Below are 18,879 nucleotides of genomic sequence, written 5' to 3'. Positions count from 1 at the left end.
CCATTTTAATTTCTAATTGTGTTGATTTGATCCTTCTCCCTTTTTTTTTTTCTTGATGAATCTGGCTAATGGTTTGTCTGTTTTACTTATTTTCTCAAAAAAAAAAAAAAAAACCAGTTCTTAATTTTGTTATTTTTTACTACAGCCTCCTTTATTTTTTTAACTTATTTCTGCCCTAATTTTTATGAGTTGTTTTCTTCTATTAGCCTTGGGGTTCTTCTTTTCTTCCTTTTCTATTTGTTTTAGGTGTAAAGTTAGGTTATTTATTTGAGTTTTCTCTGCTATGGCCGGGTATGGGCCCGATGCTCCAGTACCATCCATTTTCAGGGCTAGTTGATTCAACAGGCGGGTTTTTACACACTCCTTACTGGTTTCTGACTCCCATGGCCACCGTCCTGCTCAGATAGCCAAAGCAATCTTAAGAAATAAAAATGGAACTGGAGCAATCAACCTGCCTGACTTCAGACTATACTCCAAAGCTACAGTCATCAAGACAGTATAGTACCAACACAAAGACAAAAGTACAGATCAATGGAACAAAACAGAAAGCCCAGAGATAAATCCACGTAGCTATGGATATCTTATCTTTGACAAAGGAGGCAAGAATATACAATGGATAAAAGATAATCTCTTTAACAAGTGGTGTTGGGAAAACTGGTAAACCACCTTTAAAAGAATGAAACTAGAACACTTTCTAACACCATCAGTTAGTTCAGTTCATCTGCTCAGTCATGTCCAACTCTGCAACCCCATGAATTTCAGCATGCCAGGCCTCCCTGTCCATCACCAACACCTGGAGTTCACCCAAACTCAAGTGTATCAAGTCAGTGATGCCATCCAGCCATCTCATTCTCTGTCGTCCCCTTCTCTTGCTTCTCTTAATCTTTCCCAGCATCAGGGTCTTTTCCAATGAGTCAGCTCTTCACATCAGGTGGCCAAAGTATTGAAGTTTCCGCCTCAGCATCCGTTCTTCCAATGAACACCCAGGACTGGTCTCCTTTAGGATGGGCTGGTTGGATCGCCTTGCAGTGCAAGGGACTCTCAAGAGTCTTCTCCAACACCACAGTTCAAAAGCATCAATTCTTCATTTCTCAGCTTTCTTCACAGTCCAACTGTCACATCCGTACATGACCACTGGAAAAACCATAGCCTTGACTAGATGGACCTTTTTTGGCAAAGTAATGTCTCTGCTTTTCAATATGCTATCTAGGTTGGTCATAACTTTCCTTCCAAGGAGTAAGTGTCTTTTAATTTCATGGCTGCAGTCACCATCTGCAGTGATTTTGCAGCCCAAAAAATAAAGTCTGACACTGTCTCCACTGTTTCCCCATGAAGTGATGGGACCAGATGCCATGATCTTAGTTTTCTGAATGTTGAGCTTTAAGCCAACATTTTCACTCTCCTCTTTCATTTTCATCAAGAGGCTTTTTAGTTCCTCTGTACTTTCTGCCATAAGGGTGGTGTCATCTGCATATCTGAGGTTATTCATATTTCTCCTGGCAATCTTGATTCCAGCTTGTGCTTCTTTCACCCCAGTGTTTCTCACAATGTACTCTGCATATAAGTTAAATAAGCAGGGTGACAATATACAGCCTTGATGTACTCCTTTTCCTATTTGGAACCAGTCTGTTGTAACTCAAAATGGATTAAAGATCTAAATGTAAGAGCAGAAACAATAAAACTCCTAGAGGAAAACAGAAAAAAACACTCTCTGACGTAAATCACAGCAGGATCCTCTATGACCCACCTCCCAGAGTAATGAAAATAAAAGCAAAAATAAACAGATAGGACCTAATTAAACTCTAAATATTTTGCACAACAAAAGAAACTATAAGCAAAGTGAAAAGACAGCCTTTAGAATGGGAGAAAATAATAGCAAATGAAACAACTGACAAAGAATTAATCTCAAAATATATACAAGAACTCATGCAGCTCAATGCCAAAGATATAAACGACTCAATCAAAAAATGGGCCAAAGAGCTAAACAGATATTTCTCCAAAGAAGACATACAGATGGCTATCAAACACATGAGAAGATGTTCAACATCACTCATTATCAGAGAAATGCAAATCAAAATCACAATGAGGTATCATCTCAAGCTGGTCAAAATGGCTGGTATCAAAATGCCTACAAACAATAAATGCTGGAGAGGGTGTGGAGAAAAGGGAACTCTCTTACACTGTTGGTGGGAATGCAAACTAGTACAGACATTATAGAGAACAGTTCAGAGATTCTTTAAAACATGGAAATAGAACTGACATACAACCCAGCAATCCCACTGCTGGAAATACACATCAAGTAAACGAGAGTTGAAGGAGACAAGTGTACCCCAATGTTCATCACAGCACTGCTTACAATAGATAGGACATGGGAGCAACCTAGATGTCCATCATCAGATGAATGGATAAGAAATCTGTGGTATATATACACAATGGAATATTACTCGCTATTGAAAAAAAAATTGAGTCAGTTCTAATGAGGTGGATTAAACTGAAGCCTATTATACATAGTGAAGCAAGTCAGAAAGAAAAACACCAATACAATATATTGGTGCATGTATATGGAATTTAGAAAGATGCTAATGATGACCATATATGCAAAACAACAAAAGAGACACAGATATAAAGAGCAGACTCTTGGACTCTCTGTGGAAGAAGGTGAGGTTGGCAAGATGTGAGAGAACAGCTTTGAAATATGTTTATTACTATACATGAAATAGATCACCAATCCAAGTTCGATGCATGAAACATGACACTTAAAGCCAGTGCACTGGAATAACCCTGAGGGATGGGATGGGGAGGGAAGAGGGAGGGAAGTTCCAATGGGAGACAAATGTACACCCATGGCTGATTCATGTCAATGTATGGCAAAAACGACCACATAACTGTAAAGTAATTAGCTTCCAATTAAAGTTGATTGATTAATTAAAAAAAAACATTCAGAAAACAAAGATTATGGCATCAGGTCCCATCACTTCATAGCAAATAGATTGGGAAACAGTGGAAACAGTGAGAGACTTTATTTAAGGGTCATCACAATGCTCCTTGGAAGAAAAGTTATGACCAACCTAGATAACATATTAAAAACCAGAGACATTATTTTGCCAACAAAGGTCCATCTAGTCAAAGCTATGCTTTCTCCAGTAGTCACTGGTGTATGTTTGAGTTGGATTGTAAAGAAAGCTGTGTGCCAAATAATTGATGCTTTTGAAATGTGATGTTGGAGAAGGCTCTTGTGAGTCTCTTGGAAAGCAAGGAGATCCAACCAGTCCATCCTAAAGGAAATCAGTCCTGAATATTCATTGGAAGAAATGATGCTAAAGCTGAAACTCCAACACTTTGGCCGCCTGATGCAAAGAACTGACTCATTTGAAAAGACACTGATGCTGGGAAATATTGAAGGTGGAAGGAGAAGTGTATGACAGAAGATGAGATGGTTGGCTGACATCACCGACGTGATGTACATGATTTTAAGTAGGTTCCAGGAGTTGGTGATAGACAGGGAGGCCTGGTGTGCTACAGTCCATGGGGTCACAAAGAGTCAGACACGACTGATCCACTGAACTGAACTGAACTAGACCCTTTGTAATTAATGAAATAGTGAATCATGAGAAGACACAGAAATGTAATGTACTCATCTTTATTTAATATTCATATTGTAATCGATTTTCCTTGGGAATATTAACTTCATTTTAAATTTAAAAAATTAGCTTACTTTTAAAACACATTGTAGGTATGAAATTTAATGAACGATTAATCATGATGATAAAATGTTAATCTTTTTTATAAGTAAATAATACACGTTAAAATATATTAGCCATTTCACTCTTGAAGTATATGGTTAATTGAATAAATTCAGCAGGGATTGTTTTTCAGAAAGTAGACTATTCATTTTCTTGGCAAAACTCTATTAGTCTTTGCCCTGCTTCATTCTGCATTCCAAGGCCAAATTTGCCTGTTACTCCAGGTGTTTCTTGACTTCCTACTTTTGCATTCCAGTCCCCTATAATGAAAAAGAAATATTTTGGGGGTGTTAGTTCTAAAAGGTCTTGTAGGTCTTCATAAAACCGTTCAACTTCAGTTTCTTCAGCATTACTGGTTGGGGCATAGACTTGAATAAAGTGTGATATTGAATGGTTTGCCTTGGAGATGAACAGAGGTCATTCTGTTGTTTTTGAGATTGCATCCAAGTACTGCATTTGGGACTCTTTTGTTGACCTTGATGGCTACTCCATTGCTTCTGAGGGACTCCTGCTCACAGTAGTAGATGTAATCCTAGAGTGTCAATGTTCACCCTTGCAATCTCTTGTTTGACCATTTCTAATTTGCTTTGATTCATGGACCTGACATTCCAGGGTTCCTACGCAATATTGCTCTTTACAGCATCAGACCTTGCTTCTATCACCCGTCACATTCACAACTGGGTATTGTTTTTGCTTTGGCTCAATACCTTCATTCTTTCTGGAATTATTTCTCCACTGATCTCCAGTAGCATATTAGGCACCTAATGACCTGGGGAGTTCCTCTTTTGGTATTCTATCATTTTGCCTTTTTTATACTGTTCATGGGGTTCTTGAGGCAAGAATACTGAAGTGGCTTGCTATTCCCTTCTCCAGTGGACCACATTCTGTCAGACCTCTCCACCATGACCCGCCCATCTTGGGTTGCCCCGCAGGCATGGCTTGGTTTCATTGAGTTAGACAAGGCTGTGGTCCTAGTGTGAATAGATTGACTAGTTTTCTGTGAGTCTGGTTTCAGTGTCTCTGTCCTCTGATACCCTCTTGCAACACCTACCATCTTACTTGGGTTTCTCTTACTTTGGGGGTGGGGTATCTTTCCACGGCTGCTCCAGCAAAGCACAGGCGCTTCTCCTTACCTTGGATGAGGGGTATCTCCTTACCACTGCCATTTCCTGACCTTCAATGTGGGATAGCTCCTCTAGGCCCTCCTGTGCCTGTGCAGCCACCGCTCCTCAGGTTGCTCCTCCCAACCGCTGGCCCTGGCCTCGGCGGTGGGTGGCTCCTCAGGGTCACCGCCCCTGATCTTGAACGTGGGGTGTCTCCTCCTGGCCACCACTGACCTCGGACACGGGATGTCTCCTCCTGGCTGCCGCCCCTGACCTCGGACTCAGGGTAGCTCCTCTCGGCCATTCCTGCCCTGTCGCAGCCTGGCACTCTAGGCTGCTGCCCCTGACCTCGGACGTGGGGTAGCTCCTCTTGGCCATGCTCAGTGCTCCAGCTTGCAGCCACCTGCACTCAGTGCGCCGGCTCGCAACTGCCTGTACTTAGTGCACTGGAACAACACAAGATAAGACTCTACACATGGACATCAGCAGATGGTCAACATCAAAATCAGATTGATTATATTCTTTACAGCCAAAAATGGAAAAGCTCTATACAGTCAACAAAAACAAGACCAGGAGCTGACTGTGGTTCAGATCATGAACTCCTTATTACCAAATTCAGACTCAAATTGAAGAAAGAAGAGAAAACCGCTAGACCATTCAGGTATGACCTAAATCAAATCCCTTATGATTATACAGTGCAAGTGAGAAATATATTTAAGGGCCTAGATCTGATAGATAGACTGCCTGATGAACTATGGAGTGAGGTTCGTGACACTGTACAGGAGACAGGGATCAAGACCATCTCCATGGAAAAGAAATGCAAAAAAGGAAAATGGCTGTCTGGGGAGGCCTTACAAATAGCTGTGAAAAGAAGAGAGGAGATAAGCAAAGGAGAAAAGGAAACATACAAGCATCTGAATGCAGAGTTCCAAAGAATAGCAAGAAGAGATAAGAAAGCCTTCTTCAGTGATCAATGCAAAGAAATAGAGGAAAGCAACAGAAAAGACTAGAGATCGCTTCAAGAAAATTAAAGGTACCAAGGGAACATTTCATGCAAAGATGGGCTCGATAAAGGACAGAAATGGTATGGACCTAATAGAAGCAGAAGATATTAAGAAGAGGTGGCAAAAATACATGGAAGAACTGTTCAAGAAAGATCTTCATGACCCAGATAATCATGATGATGTGGTCACTATCTAGAGCCAGACATCTTGGAATGTGAAGTCAAGTGGACCTTAGAAAGCATCACCACGAACAAAGCTAGTGGAGGTGATGGAATTCCAGTTGAGCTGTTTCAAATCCTGAAAGATGATGCTGTGAAAGTGTTGCAGTCAATATGCCAGAAAATTTGGAAAACTCAGCAGTGGCCACAGGACTGGAAAAGGTCAGTTTTCATTCCAATCCCAAAGAAAGGCAATGCCAAAGAAGGCTAAAACTACCGCACAATTGCACTCATCTCACATACTAGTAAAGTAATGTTCAAAATTCTCCAAACCAGGCTTCAGCAATACATGAACCGTGAACTCTCTGATGTACAAGCTGGTTTTAGAAAAGGCTGAGGAACCAAAGATCAAGTTGCCAACAACCACTGGATCATGGAAAAAGCAAGAGAGTTCCAGAAAAACATCTATTTCTGCTTTATTGACTATGCCAAAGTCTTTGACTTGTGGATCAGAATAAACTGTGGAAAATTCTGAAAGAGATGAGAAAACCAGACCACCTGACCTGCCTCTTGAGAAATCTGTATGCAGATCAGGAAGCAACAGTTAGAACTGGACATGGAACAACAGACTGGTTCCAAATAGGAAAAGGAGTGCGTCAAGGCTGTATATTGTCACCCTGCTTATTTGACTTATATGCAGAGGACATCATAAGAAATGCTGAACTGGAAGAAACACAAGCTGGAATGAAGATTGCTGGGAGAAATATCAATAACCTCAGATATGCAGATGAAACCACCCTTATGGCAGAAAGTGAAGAGGAGCTAGAAAGCCTCTTGATGAAAGTGAAAGAGGAGAGTGAAAAAGTTGGCTTAAATCTCAACATTCAGAAAATGAAGATCATGGCATCTGGTCCCATCACTTCATGGGAAATGAATGGGGAAACAGTGTCAGACTTTATTTTTGGGGGCTCCAAAATCAGGCAGATGGTGACTGCAGCCATGAAATTAAAAAACGCTTACTCCTTGGAAGAAAAGTTATGACCAACCTAGATAGTGCATTCAAAACCATAGACATTACTTAGCCAACTAAGGCCCGTCTAGTCAAGGCTATGATTTTTCCAGTAGTCATGTATGGATGTGAGAGTTGGACTGTGAAGAAGGCTGAGCGCTGAAGAATTGATGTTTTTGAAATGTGATGTTGGAGAAGACTCTTGAGAGTCCCTTGGACTGCAAGGAGATCCAACTAGACCATTCTGAAGGAGATCAACCCTGAGATTTCTTTGGAAGCAATGATGCTAAAGCTGAATCTCCAGTACTTTGGCCATCTCATGCGAAGTGTTGACTCATTGGAAAAGACTCTGATGCTGGGAGGGATAGGGGGCAGGAGGAGAAGGGGACGACAGAGGATGAGATGGTTGGATGGCATCACAGACTCTATGGACGTGAGTCTGAGTGAATTCTGGGAGTTGGTGATGGACAGGGAGGCCTGGCGTGCTGCGATTCATGACGTCGCAAAGAGTTGGACACGACTGAGCGACTGAACTGAACTGAGACTATTCATTTGGATTTTACACAGTAAATGGATAAAAATGTGTTATGTATGTCAAAACCTGAGTAAAAAAGATTTTTGAAATATCTTTATAGCAACAGGGCTCATTTTGAAAACAATTAGACTACTTTTAATGTATTGATATGAAACAAAACTTGGAAATATTCCTTTTTTGGAAGTTATTTTTTGACATAAGTAGTAAGATATTTCCTTGAATGTCTGTAAAGGATTACAGATACAGAGAATAGTTATTACCCAACCAAATCTTCACTATTTTAAAATTAAATTAATGAAATATTTGATTTAATTAGACTATTATATCTATAGAGCTAAGACTTTTCCCAATTATTTAGACATTTTATGCCTAATTATTTTTTTCTAAAACTTTCTTATAAGACACTGCAATGACTTATCCATAATTCTTCATAAAATTATAGTAATAAATATATGACATTGGGCACATTAGTAGTCAAAATTAAATAGCTATAATGTTACATGATACTCTTGTTACTATAAAATGTCTATGAAATTATAAATATTTAAAAAATATATAAATACAAGAAAGAACAAAAATGTCATGACAAGAGCTTTATAATTTGCAGAAGTATAATGCTTTAGTTTAACAGTTTTAAAAGTAATTTTAATTATAATTCAAATTTTAAAAGTTCTGAAAGCAGGGCTATGGTAAAATATGGAATAAAAAAAAAAAAAAAAACGCCAGTCAAAGCAAAGTCAAGTCACAAATGTCTAAATCCTAACAAATGCAATTAAAAATAAAACATCAGAATCTTATTTTTTCAGCTCTATACTGTTCATTGCAAAGGCAGCCAAAATGTTCCAAAGAACAGTGGCATGTAGACTACCCCCTTACTTCGAATGTTACATTGCATTTCACTTTCTCTATTCAATTCATTTGCTATCCCTAGTGCTTCTGTGTCTTTTTCCTGTAACAACAACCATCAGTTATCCACTTAATATAAAATTCCACTTTTAGGTCATGTCTGACTCAATGTAATTCATAATAATTCTCAGTCTATTGGAAATTTCAGTCCAGACAACAATTACATTCTATGAAGAAGAATGCAATTCCCTCAGGCTCAAGTCCTGAGAAGCCTGAGGCTTCAATACAAGGGTATTTTTTCCCCCTCTTTGTATTGTTTCTTGCTAAAGTAGCATGCTTGTCAAAGCTGTCTAAATGTGTAGATCGATAGACAGGCACGAAGACTTTCAGTTTGATACATCACGGAGGTAGACAGCATCACCTGTAGTCACAGTTCACTATCTTGGCAGATTTGGTTTCAGAGGCATCAAAGCTCACTCACCTTTTATTGACATAAACAGGAAAGAAGGAATTTGAGGCTTATTGGTAACATAAGGCTTCAAAAAAGTACACACATATGTGAAAATATTTCTGCCTGTTCTTTATGGGGAATTAATTATACACTTTCATGAATTTGAAGTCTGTATATGAAGGAAAGGAAAAACTTCACTTGTCACTTATCACAAAGTCAGCAAGACGTCATTAAAAATGACACCCAGTGATAGAAGAGATTTGCCACAAAAACTTCATTAAAATTGTAGTCTCAATTTATCTGACCCTCCCTTGATTTAAAATGCCTGGCCTATTTTATCTTATGCTTCAATGGAGACCTGCATTTATTTAAATGTTTAGTGTATGCCACCTGTGATTCTCAAAGTGTTATCTATGATTGTTTAATCCTTCATGGTAAAGTATCCTTTCATGGTGAAGTATCTATGTTCTAAAACGTCTGCAGATAATTTAAATATACATAAATATTTGAGAACACAAAAATAGAAGAATTACAGAAGACTGGACACTATAGGCAAAGCAATATGCTATCTATATCCCTGTGTGTATTTCTGTTGCCATCCCCAATCAAGAAAAATAAAGATGAAGTTTATTGTCATTCCAGTCCTTGAGGGTTCACATTATTACAGGAGAGGTAAAAGGATAAGTAGATTGTAAGATTATATAAACAATAGATATACAAAGGAAGGAGTGACAATATCTAGGTATAAGATGAGAGAGAGCCACCAGGCGTGCTATATTTGAACTCATTTTTGGTGACTGATCACCAGTTTGTCAGATCATCATCTGACAAACATGTCAGGAATAAACACATGTCAGGAATAAAACAATAAGTATAAGAAAGAGCATAAACTTGTCAGTAGGCATGGCACATCAACTGAATAACACACCTTTAAAATGAACAGAAAATGGTCTGCAGGAAAAACAGAACCAGAGGTGTGAGACTGCACACTGCAACATGGTTTTATTCTTTCTTAACTATTCTCTGTTCCCCAAACTGTTGGCAAATTTTGTTAAAACTAAATTTTTTTTTAATAGAGAAATATATAGAGCTACATAGATATTTAGATGGAATCAGTGAGTCATAATCTCAAATACAGAATTTTGCCTCAGTGCCTTTCTTTGAAAAATTACTGTTCTTTATATTGGTGCTTACTGGACCTAAAGTTTACCATATATTAACAATGGGTATCAAGAAATAACTTATTTTTATTCATTCAGAGAATCTTTGCTTTTTAAAACTTTATTGACATATAATTGATATACAACTTTGGATATATTTAATATATTCAATTTGATAAGTTCAAAGATATGCCTTCTCTAGTGAAGCCATCACCACAATCGAGTTACTAAACATACTAATTGTCTTCAAAAGTTTTATCCTATTCCTTTGATTTTGTATGTGTGAATGTGTGTGTGCTAAGAATTGTTGTTTAATCACTAAGTCATGTCAGATTCTTTGTGACCCCATGGACCGCAGCACACCAGGCTTCCCTGTCCTTCACTCTCTTCAGAGTTTACTCAAACTCATGCCCATTGGATTGGTGATGACATCACCAACAATCCGAACATCTCATCCTCTGTCATCCCCTTCTCCTCCTGCTCTCAATCTTTCCCAGCATCAGGGCCTTTCCAATGAGTCAGTTCTTCACATCAGGTGGCCAAAGTATTGGCATTTCAGCTTCAGCATCAGTCCTTCCAATGAATATTCAGAGTTGACATTCTCTAGGATTGACTGATTTAATCTTCTTGCTGTCCAAGGGATTCTGTTAAGTGTTAAGAATACTTTCTGTGAAATCTAGCCTCCCAACAAATTTCTAGGTGTATAATATTAAAATGTTAACTATGTGTACATTGTTCCATGGATGATCTCTAGAATATATTCATCTTGGATAAATGAAACTTTATATCAATTTAATAAGAACTGCCCATATCCCATTTCTTCCAGCTCTTGGCAAGCAGTTTTACTGTCTGTTTCTATGATTTTCCTCTGAGCTCTTTCATACAAATAGGATCGTCCTTCTGTGATAGCTGAATTCACTTAGCAAAACAACCTCCACGTTTATCCGTGTTGTTGCATATGATAGAATTTCTTTTTCTTTTAAGGATGAATGATATTCTATTGTATGTATATACAAAAGTTCTTAATCCATTCATCCTTGGATTGACATTTAATTGTTTACATCTAATTGTTTACATCTCTTGACTATTTTGAATAATGCTGTTATATGCATATGAGTATGTAATTAGCACTTCAATATCCTGATTTCAATTCTTTTGTTTATGTACCCAGGAATTGAACTGATGGATAATATGGTAGTTTTGCTTTTACTTTTTCCTTTTTTAAAATTTTTATTTATTTTTTAATTAAAGGATACTTGCTTTACATAATTTTCTTTTCTGTCAAACATCAACATGAATCAGCCCTCCCTCCCTCTTCAGCCTCCCTCTCATCTCCTTCCCCATACCACTCTTCTAGGTTGAAAAAGAGCCCTTTTGAGTTGCCTGAGACATACAGCAAATTCCCATTGGTTATTATTTTACATATGTTAATGAAAGTTTCCATTTTACTCTCTCCATACATCTCAACTTATCCTTCTCTCTCCCAGTGTCCACAAGTCTATCTCTAGATCTATCTCTTCATTTCTGCCTTGCAAATAAATTCATCAGTATCATCATTCACGATTCCATATGTATACATTAGTATATAGTATTTATCTTTCTCTTTCTGACTTACTTCACTCTGTATCAGTTCAGTTCAGTTCATTTCGGTCGCTCAGTTGTGTCTGACTCATTGTGACCCCATGAACCGCAGCATGCAGGCCTCCCTGTTCATTACCAACTCCCGGAGTACACCCAAACACACGTCCATTGAGTCGGTGATGCCATCCAACTATCTCATCCTCTGTCGTCCCCTTCTCTTCCTTCTCTTAATCTTTCCCAGCATCAGGGTCTTTTCCAACGAGTCAACTCTTCTCATCAGGTGACCAAAGCATTGGAGTTTCAGCTTCAGCATCAGTCCTTCCAATGAACACCCAGGACTAATCTCCTTTAGGATGGACTGGTTGGATCTCATTGCTGTACAAGGGACTCTCAAGAGTCTTCTCCAACACTACAGTTCAAAAGCATCAATTCTTCAGTGCTCAGCTTTCTTCACAGTCCAACTCTCACATCCATACATGACCACTGGAAAAACCATAGCCTTGACTAGACAGAACTTTGTTGACAAAATAATGTCTCTGTTTTTTAATATGCTGTCTAGGTTGGTCATAACTTTCCTTCTAAGGAGTAAGCGTCTTTTAATTTAATGGCTGCAATCACCATCTGCAGTAATTTTGGAGCCCCCCCAAAATAAAGTCAGCCACTGTTTCCCCATCCATATGCCATGAAATAATGGGACCGGATGACATGATCTTAGTTTTCTGAATGTTGAGTTTTCAGCCAATTTTTTCACTCTCCTCTTTCACTTTCCCCAAGAGGCTCTTTAGTTCCTCTTCACTTTCTGCCATAAGGGTGGTGTCATCGGCATATCTGAGCTTATTGATATTTCTCCCAGCAAACTTGATTCCAGCTTGTGCTTCCTCAAGCCCAGCATTTCTCATGATGTACTCTGCATATAAGTTACATAAACAGGGTGACAAGAGACAGCCTTGACATACTCCTTTTACTATTTGGAACCAATCTGTTGTTCCAGGTCCAACTTTACCTGTTGCTTCCTGATCTGCATACAGATTTCTCAATAGGCAGGTCAGACAGTCTGGTATTCCCATTTCTTTCAGAATTTTCCACAGTTTATTGTGATTCACACAGTCAAAGGCTTTGGCATAGTCAATAAAGCAGAAATCCATGTTTTTCTGGAACTCTTTTCCTTTTTCCATGGTCCAGCAGATGTTGGCAATTTATCTCTGGTTCCTCTGCCTTTTCTAAAACCAGTTGAACATCTGAAATTTCACGGTTTATGTATTGCTAAAGCCTGGCTTGGAGAATTTTAAGCATTACTTTACTAGCACGTGAGATGAATGCAATAGGCTCTAGTTAATCCACCTCATTAGAACTGACTCAAATGTGTTGCTTTTTATGGCTGAGTAATTGTCCATTGTGTATATGTACCATAACTTCTTTATCCTTCTGTTGATGGACAACCAGGTTGCTTCCATGTTTTACCTGTTGTAAATAGAGCTGCAATGAACACTGAGGTACATGAGTCTCTTTCAATTTTGGTTTTCTTGGTATATGCCTAAGAGTGGGATTTCTGTGTCATATGGTGGTTTTATTCCTACTTTTTAAAGGAATCTCCATACAGTCTTCAAGAGTGACTGGACTACTTTGAATTACCACCAACAGTGAAAGAGTGTTCCCTTTCCTCCATACACTCTCCAGCATTTATTTTGGGTAGCCATTTTGAAGATGGCCATTCTGTCCAGTGTGAGGTAATAACTCATTGTAGTTTTGATTTGCATTTCTTAAAGCAAGCAGTGTTGCACATCTTTTCATATATTTGTCAGCCATCCGTATGTCTTCTTTGGAGAAGTGACTGTTTAGGTTTTTTCCCATCTTTTGATTGTGTTGTTTGTTTTCCGGGTATTTAAATGGTATGAGCTAATTGTTAGAACCAGACATGGAACAGTTAGAACTGAACATGGGACAGTGAACTGGTACCAAATTGGGAAAGAGTGTATCAAAGTTGTATCTTGTCACCCTGCTTATTTAACTTATATGCAGAGTACATCATGCAAAATGTTGGGCTGGATGAAGCAAAAACTGGAATCAAGATTTCCAGGAGAAGTATCAATAACTTCAGATATTCAGAGGACACCATCCTTATGGCAGAAAATGAAGAGGAACTAAAGAGTCTCTTGATGAAAATGAAAGAGAAGAGTGAAAAAGTTGGCTTAAAACTCAATATTCAAAAACCAAAGATTATGGCATCCAGTCCCATCACTTCATGGCAAATAGATGGGGAAACAATGGAAACAGTGGCAGATTTTATTTTATGGGCTCCAAAATTAGTGCAGATGGTGACTGTGGCCATGATATTAAAAGACACTTGCTCCTTGGAAGAAAAGCTAGGTCAAACATAGTATATTAAAAAGCAGAAACATCACATTGCCACTAAAGTCTGTTTAATCAAAACTATTTTTTCCACTAGTCAAGAATGGATGTGAGAGTTGGACCACAAAGAATGCTGAACACTGAACTGATGCTTTTGAACTGTGGTGTTGGAGAAGACTCTTGAGAGTCCCTTGGGCTGCAAGATCAAACCAGTCAATCCTAAAGGAAATCAGTCCTAAATTTTCATTGAAAGGACTGATGCTAAAGCTGAAACTCTAATAATTTGGCCACCTGATGTGAAGAACTGACTCATTGGAGAAGACCTTGATGCTGGTAAAGATTGAAGTCAGGAGAAGGGATGACAGAGGATGAGATGGTTGAATTATATCACTGACTCAGTGGATATGAGTTTGAGCAAGCTCCAGGAAGGACAGCAAAGCTGCAATCCATGAGGTCGCAAAGATTTGGACACTACTGAGAAACTGAAATGAGCTGAACTGAAAGTAGCTAATGACTTGATGGATAGGAAGTTAATGAAAGGAAGAGATTTTTTTTTTAATTTCAATTGAAAATATAATAGAGATATTTGAATGAAAGTAGAGAAGAGAGAGCATTCTAAATTTGAGCAATTAAGAGCATCATAATGATGAAAAGTGTACCTTGGTTGCAGGAGAATATTAATCTTAATTTGGAATAATAGCAGTATATATATATATATATATATATATATATATATATAAAAGCCTGACGTGTTCAAGTCCTTGGGTCACAAAGAGTCAGACATGACTGAGCAATGGAAATGAATTGAATAATGCTTCTTGTACATTTTGGAAAGTAATCCTTTGTCAGTTATTTCATTTGATATTAATTTCTCTGATTATGTGGGTTGTCTTTTCAGCTTGTTGATAGTTTCCTTTACTGTGCAAAAGCTTTTAATTTTAACTAGGTCCCACGTGTTTACTTTTGTTTTTATTTGCATTACTCTAGTAAGTGGGTCATAGAGGATCTTGCTTTGATTTATGTCATCAAGTGTTCTGCCTATGTTTTCCTCTAAAAGTTTTATAGTTTCTGGTCTTACATTTAGGTTTCTAAGCTATTTTGAGTTTATCTTTGTGTATGGTGTTAGAAAGTGTTCTAATTTCATTGTTTGCATGTACCTGTCCAGTTTTCCCAGCAGCACTTATTGAAGAGGCCCTATTGTATATTATTTGCCTTATTGTATATTCTTGGTTATTCATCAAATATAAGGTATACATATCTATAGGGGTTTATCTCTGGGTTTTCTATATTGTTTCTTTGGAATATATGTCTGTCTTTGTGCCTATACCCTACTTTCTTGATGACTGTAGCTTTGTAGTATAATCTGAAGTTAGGAAGGCTGATTCCTCTAGCTCCTTTCTTCTTTCTTATGACTGCTTTGGCTATTCAGTGTCTTTTGTATTTCCCTATGATTTGTGAAATATTTTGTTCTAGTTCTGTGCAAAATGCCATTGGAATTTGATAGGGATTGCATTCAATCTGTAGATTGCATTTGGTAATATAGTCATTTTCAAAATATTGATTCTTCCAACTCAGAAACATGGAATATCTTTCCTTCTGTTTATGTCATCTTTAATTTCTTTTATTAGTGTCTTATAATTTTCTATATATGGTTCCTTTGTCTCTTTAGGTAAATTTATTCCTAAATATTTAATTATTTTTGTTGCAATGGTGAATGGGATTGATTCCTTAATTTCTCTTTCTGATTATTCATTGTTAGTAAATAGGAATTTAAATGATTTATGTATATTGATTTTGTATCCTGCAACTTTGATAAACTCACTGATTAACTCTAGTAATTTTCTGATAGTATCTTTAGGGATTTTAATATACAATATCATGTCAATCTGCAAACAGTGAGAGCTTTATTTCTTCTTTTCCAATTGTAATTCCTTTCACTTTGTTTTCTTCTCTGATTGGTGTAGCTAGGACTTCTAAAACTATGTTGAATAATAGTGAAGAGAGTGGACACCCTTGTCTTGTTCCTGATGCCTTTGCTTTTCTTCATTTTTTTCACTATTGAGAATAATGTTTGCTATGAGCTTATCATATATGGCCTTTACTATGTTGAGGTTGGTTTCTTCTATGCCCGACTTGATGGATGTGAGTTTGAGTGAACTCTGGGAGTTGGTGATGGACAGGGAGGCCTGGAGTGCTGCAATTCATGGGGTTGCAAAGAGTCGGACATGACTGAGTGACTAAACTGAACTGAACTGAATCATAAATGGATGCTGAATTTTGTCAAAGGCTTTTTCTGCATCTATTGAGATTATCATTTGGTCTTTATCATTCAACTTATTAATAGGGTGTAGCACATTGATTGCTTTGCATATATTGAAGAATGCTTGCATCCCTAGAATAAATTCAACTTGATCATAGAGTATCACCTTTTAATGATTGTTAAATTCTGTTTGCTAGAATTTTGTTGAGGATTTTTGCATCTATGTTGATCAGTGTTATTGGCCTGTAATTTCCTTTTTTGTGTATTGTCTTTTTCTGGTTTTGATATCAGGGTAATGGTGGCCTTGTATAATGAATTTGGAAGTGTTCCTTCCTGTGCAAATTTTTGAAAGAATTTTAAAAGGATAGGTATTAGCTCTATTCTAAATGTTTGATATAATTCACCTATGAAGCTATCAGGTCCTGGACTTTTGTTTTTTGGGAGATTCTTTATCACAGTTTTGATTCCACTGCTTATAATTGAGTTGTTCATAATTTCTATTTCTTCTTGGTTCAGTCTTGGAAGATTGAACATTCTTAAGAATCTGTCCATTTCTTCCAAGTTATCTATCTTATTGTCACATAGATGCTCCTAATATTCTCTTATAATACTTTGTATTTCTGCCTTGTTGGTTGTAACCTTTCCTTTTTCATTTTTAATTTTGTTGATTTGATTCTTCTCTTTTTTTCTTGATGAGTCTGCCTAAATGTTTGTCAATTTTATCTTCTCAAAGAACTGGCTTTTAATTTGATTAATCTATAATATATTTCTTTCTTTTTTTTTTCATTTATTTCTGCTCTCTTTATGATATTGTTTCCTTCTGCTAATTTTCTTTTTGTTGTTGTTGTTATTTTTCCAGTTGTTTTACATATAAAGTTTGGTTGTCTATTTGATATTTTTCTTGTTTCTTGAGGCAGGATTATATTGCTATAAACTTCCCTCTTAGAATTGATTTTGCTGCAACCTATAGATTTTGAGTTGTCATATTTTCATTATCATTTGTTTCTAGGAATGTTTTTTCCTTTTAACTTCTTCAGTAACCTGTTCATTTTTTAGATGTATTGTTTGATCTCCATGTGTTTATGATTTTACAGTTGTTTTTGTTTTCTTGTAATTGATATCTCTTCTCATAGTATCTCTACTTTTGAGGAGCTGTCATAATATTTTCCATAGTGGTTGCACTATTTTACATTCCCACCAATAATGTACAAGGATTCCAATGTTAATACTAAGATTAATACTTTTTTTTTTCAGAACAGTGATTTAAAGAGATATGAGATATCATCTCATATCTGATATCTCGTATCTGTTTGAACTTCAATTTCCCTGATGAGTGACATTGAGAGCATATTTTTTATATACCAGAGACAACTTTGTATGTTTTATTTGGAGAAATGCCTGTTCAAGTCCTTTGTTTCTTTATAGAGAGAATTGTTCATGTTTTGTTGTTGTTGTTGTTGTTTTTTCTTTTTTTTTTTTTGCTATTGAGTTGTAAAAGTTCATTACATATTTTAGATATTAATTAATCAACAAATTTATGATCTGTAAATATTTTCTCCCATTTTGTACATTGCCCTTTCCTTCCTCTGAATTTTTCTTTGCTGTGCAGAAGCTTTGAAATTAATGTAATTCCATTTGGCTGTCTTTACTTTTGTTGCCTGAGATTCTTTTGTCATACCTAAGAAACCAAGGCCAATGCCATACATCTCTTCTGCTATATTTTATTTTGGGGATTTTAGAGTTTCACGTCCTATATACCCATTAATCCATTTGAAGTTGATTTTTGTGTGTAGTGTAAGATAAGAATTTAATTTTATTCTTTCACATGTTGATATCTAGTTTTCCTAACACCATTTGTTGAAGAAACTATCATTTCCAATGTTTATTCTTATAAACTTTGTCAAAGATTACTGCCAATGTTTTAAAACCCTCTACAAAACAGAACATTTGGGAAAAAAAAATTACTAAAGACAGTATAGCTTTTGCTTATCAACAAAGTGGATCATTATCAATGCAAAGTCTATGGGAATATAAAAATAGAACAAATAAGCATAATTAAAATAGAAGAGAAAAGTATCCTTGATCCTCATATGAATTTCAAAATATAGTGCTTACTTTATTTAGATGTTATCTGAAAACAACAGAATCACATAATACACAGAAGTGTCCAAAGTGGTCAATTTATGCTAATGTTGCAATGTTTACTGTATTAAAGTCTGTTGTCTAATGAACAAAATTGAATGAGGCTCAAATCACAGTTGGGACATCAGGTATGGAAAGGTTAATATTAGATTTAGGGAGGAAGAATGGATTGCTAAAATTCTCCTTTTGATTTATAAGGTTCTCCATAATTTCCCTAAATAAATTCTTTCCTACATTCATCTCCTTTCAGAGCTCCAGTTAGATTAAGTAATTTTCTGTTTCTTAACCATTCCAAATGTTATCATTCACATATTAGATTAAATACAACGTCTTCTGAGATATTTCCCTGGGTATTCTAGCTAAAGTATCCTTGTATTTAGTACACTAATATCTAAAATTGCCTCTACAGCATTTATCATTCTATTGTCATCCCTTGATGTATAATTATGTTCATGTACATGGTAAAGCCTAAATATGCACATATTGAAGACAAAGTAGCAAACAAAATAGTATTTAGCAATGTTTGACTATAAGAATT

The sequence above is a fragment of the Oryx dammah genome, unplaced genomic scaffold (assembly GCF_014754425.2).
Source record: "Oryx dammah isolate SB20612 unplaced genomic scaffold, SCBI_Odam_1.1 HiC_scaffold_24, whole genome shotgun sequence".
Classification (NCBI taxonomy): domain Eukaryota; kingdom Metazoa; phylum Chordata; class Mammalia; order Artiodactyla; family Bovidae; genus Oryx; species Oryx dammah.
This window is presented reverse-complemented; position numbering follows the sequence as displayed.